Consider the following 4,238-nt stretch of genomic DNA (forward strand, 5'->3'; position numbering starts at 1 on the left):
CGTTTCCATAAAACCTTTTAATGGAACTTGAGAGGAAATGTGGATTTCAAAATTTTATGGAAACAGCCAAAACAACTTCCTCTCACTCGTAATAAATTTATTGCACTCTATGAGGTGGTATTTTTTAAATTTTTTGAATTCAGAGCTAATGCACAAATGTTTGGGATGGACGTGGAGACTAAAGCCTCATGAATTTGTACCAAATCACTTCAGTATTTTTGAACATTTTTTTTATTTTTTATCTTTTAAGCTTCCAAAGACATTTTTCAAAAGTTCGCGTTACAAAACCCGGCGGACGTCTTCCGGAAACGCGCTAATAGTTCTCCGCTGATGTTTAGACTACGGGGTTGATATAAAGCTGTCGTCAGCTCGGGCCTGCAGCATCATTACCCCCCCTACATCCCTCCACCCTTCCTCCCATCTGTCCAGAAGGTCCCAGAGTGGACGCTGCAGCAGCAGCAGCAGCAGCAGCAGCAGGCGCAGCCCATCTGCACAGGACGTGAGGAGCCGCTGAGGTGGAACGCACCGGAGAGGTCCTGACAAGATAAAGATATCAGGAGCGGGACAAGGGCAAAGGAACATATTGATGGAGCGGGCCTCGCTCTCTCCCTCTCTCTCTCTCTCTCTCTCTCTCTCTCTCTCTCTCTCTCTCTCAGGGGCGCGCCGACACCAGATACCTGCTATTTAAAACAGTGGTTTCGCTTGCTCATGAATTTTGTCCATGCGGCAGCGCCATAACCTAGCAGAGAGGGCCAGCAAACTCTTCCACTCCCTCTCTCTGGCCCCGCCCCTCCCTCTCTGCCCCCTCCCGCCGGCATTAACCCTCTTTTACGCAGTGTCAAGCAGACAAACACACTCACCCCAATAACCGCTAATGCCGGAGACACAAGGCTCCGTCTCTGGCCCCGAATGAAATTGGAATATGTGTTGCAGAGTCCCAAAAGTCCCCCCAGCCTCCACGTCTGCTCTCATGGCTTCGACTCAGACTTAACCATTAGAGTTGCTTTGGTCTTACAGGGTGCTACGGGGGGGCCAAGTCGCCCCCACACCCCCTCCTGGCCCCAGGACCGTCTGGCTGGGGGCCAAAGCCCCTCGGTGGACGGATGTGATCCAGTCCACTCACTCACTCACTCACTGGCCACGCATTGTGTGCAGCCGAGTGACAGTGAGTCCTGGGCAACAGCTGAAAGACTCCCGGTATGGGGCCTGAGTCGGGGGGGAGGGGTTCTGTTTGGCGTTGAGCTCGGGCCAAAATTTAAACATGGGATTACAGACGGAAAGATTTGTGTTTTTTGCTTGTTTTTGATTCAAGTGGACTTTGTGCTAATAAAAAAAATGCGGGTTTACATTTCTATAAATGTAGGCATCATTATTATTATTATTATTATTATTATTATTATTATTATTATTATTATTATTATTATCAAATATCAGTTAGTCTGGGAAATGGATGCTCTACAATATAACTTTAAAGATTTTTAAAGCACCTTGTGTTAGATCTAGCCCCATCTAAAGGTAAGAAAGCATATTGCAAACAATGTTAACGTCAGTGTTTTTTGTTGCCCTGCTTTGTTGTCACACCGTTCTTGCGCAAACTGTGAAGTTGATCCACCACTTTACTTATTTAGCACACAGTCGTTTCATTCCATTCATTTTGTGTGATCACACTGAGACTCACCACTGTACCATTGTTTCCCATTGCATTCGTAGGCGACTCCCCAAAAATTATCCCCAAAGAAACAAAGTAAGTTTCATATATTCGGATTATCTCTAATGCGTCGTCACGTTGCAAGTCAACACACACTTCATTGTTCCAGTCGCAGGCATCATAGGCTGCGTCGCTCCATCCTCATACAGTACACTGCCCCCCCCGATCCCCAACCCGCCCCAAACCCCTCTAGTCCCGAGTGACCAACCCCTCCCTCCCGTGTCCCAAAGCCCATTATAGCCCTTCAGTCTCTTTCCCCATCACACACTCGGCATACCCCTGCTCCTGCCCTGTCACACCCCTGCACTGATGGATGGCCGGGGTCAGTGGTTCAGCTGTGGAGTTCAAGCCTGCAGGCTCCATGCCCCCCACCCCATCCCCTTCACCCCCCCCCCCCCCCACCGCATCTTCATATGCCCCCTCCACCCCCACAGAAAAAAAAGAAGCTTTTACTACTCCTTCCCTCTGATGAAAACAATGTCAGAAAGCCGAAGCCGGGACACTCAGCTGAGAAAACTCATAACTCTCTCGGCAGCGACCCCGCCTTCCTGCAACGCTCGCCGCTAACACTTTCATTCCTCCGCGGGCCCTCAAATAGACCCCCGCTTACAGGGGCCGCATAAATCACGGGGGCGCAGGTCAGAGCGGGCCTTACAGTCAGGATTGGGGGGGGGGGCTCACCTCATGTCGAACGGCTAGAGCCGGGCCACTCGCTGTCACGCCGCGTTGAGTTATCTCTTTATAACGACGCCTCTCGGCTGTCTGTGAATGTGCGCGTGAAAAAAAAAAAAAGGAGCGGGGACACTTTCGCTTTGATTTTTTGCAGCTGATATTTTCTTTTTTTCTTGCAGGGAACTATCGCTCGCTGCTCCGCGAAAACCGCCGATCAGCCAACGGCGGCCGGCGTCTGGAGAGTCTCACGTCCCCGCAGGCCGAATCCACACTGACGTACACTCTGCTTTTATGCTAATCACAATGTTTAGGAACTCTGAACCCCGTGCGAGGAAAGGGGGGAGGTGGTGGGGGGGGTCTGGACGGGGCTGGACAGGGATAGGGTGGGAGGCCTGACGAAATCCAGTAGTTTTTGAAACGTGGCAATTATCAGCATTAGCCCGCAACCCCCGACCCGAACCGCCAAAGTGAGCGGAAATGGCAGCAATCAGGCCCGATTTCCCTCAGAGATGCAGGACGGGCTGGACACACACACATCCCAGAGACACGTCACAGAGAACAGGAGAGAGAGACCAGCAGCAGCAGCGTGAGGGCCCGGGTCGGCCTCTGACAGATGTGAGCCGGGCCGGGGGCAGGTCCAGGGGCTGACAGCAACATTGCCAAAATTGCCCCCGGATTGACTAACAATTAAGATATCAAAAGAGATCACGGCAGCTCACTGACAGCTGCTTCAATTGTTTGCACCTGCTCCTCTGGCGTGTTCCGCACATGTCTGGCACGGATTAGGGCGACTCGTGCAGGCCACATTTCACCTTTCCACAAGTGATTTACTCCAGAAGCATCCTCGCTGCTCGCCGCCGCCCCGCCCCACACGCCCGTCCAGCCCTGGCCCGTTAGAATGAAATTGGAAGGGGAGGGGCCCGGGCATCCTTCATCTGCATTTTTTGTTTTAGTAATTTGTGTGTTCTCTCAGTCTGGCCCCCAAATGCTTGGCATATTAAATAGAAACAATAGGCGCGTTGTAAATTGAGTGTTCTGTTTTTATTGCAGAAGCGAATAAAGTGCATTTACGCTGGAAGACGTTTGAAGCTCCTGCTCAGAGCGGACGCTTGGCTTTTTCATCAAAGGCAGCATGGTGACTTAAATGTATAAATAAACAGCAGCTTGTTGAAATCAGCGCATCTCCCAATGAGTTTAAGGGTTTAAAAACCTGCAGCATCAAGAAAAGCTGTCTTATGATGCATTACAGGCTTTTTCTACGCTGTTGTAATGAGTAGGATGGTTAGATGGATGGATGGATGGATGGATGGATGGGTGGTTGATTGGTTAGATGGATCTTAGATGGATGGATGGATGTTAGATGGATGGATGGATGGATGGATGGTTGATTGGTTAGATGGATCTTAGATGGATGGATGGTTAGATGGATGGTTAGATGGATGGATGGATGGATGGATGGATGGTTGATTGGTTAGATGGATCTTAGATGAATGGATGGATGGATGGATGGATGGGTGGTTGATTGTTAGATGGATGTTAGATGGATGGATGGATGGTTAGATAGATGGATTGATGGATGGATGGATGGATGGATGGATGGTTGATTGGTTAGATGGATCTTAGATGGATGGATGGATGGATGGATGGATGGATGGATGGTTGATTGGTTAGATGGATGGATGGATGGATGGATGGATGGATGGATGGATGATTGGTTAGATGGATCTTGGATGGATGGATGGTTAGATGGATGGATGGATGGATGGATGGATGGATGGATGGTTGATTGGTTAGATGGATCTTAGATGGATGGATGGATGGATGGTTGATTGGTTAGAGCAGTGTTTCTCAAACTTTC

This window comes from Nelusetta ayraudi, unplaced genomic scaffold, assembly GCF_046127955.1.
Source record: "Nelusetta ayraudi isolate G7.1 ecotype Tasmania unplaced genomic scaffold, CSIRO-AGI_Nayr_v1 ptg000127l, whole genome shotgun sequence".
In the NCBI taxonomy this organism is placed as follows: Eukaryota; Metazoa; Chordata; class Actinopteri; order Tetraodontiformes; family Monacanthidae; genus Nelusetta; species Nelusetta ayraudi.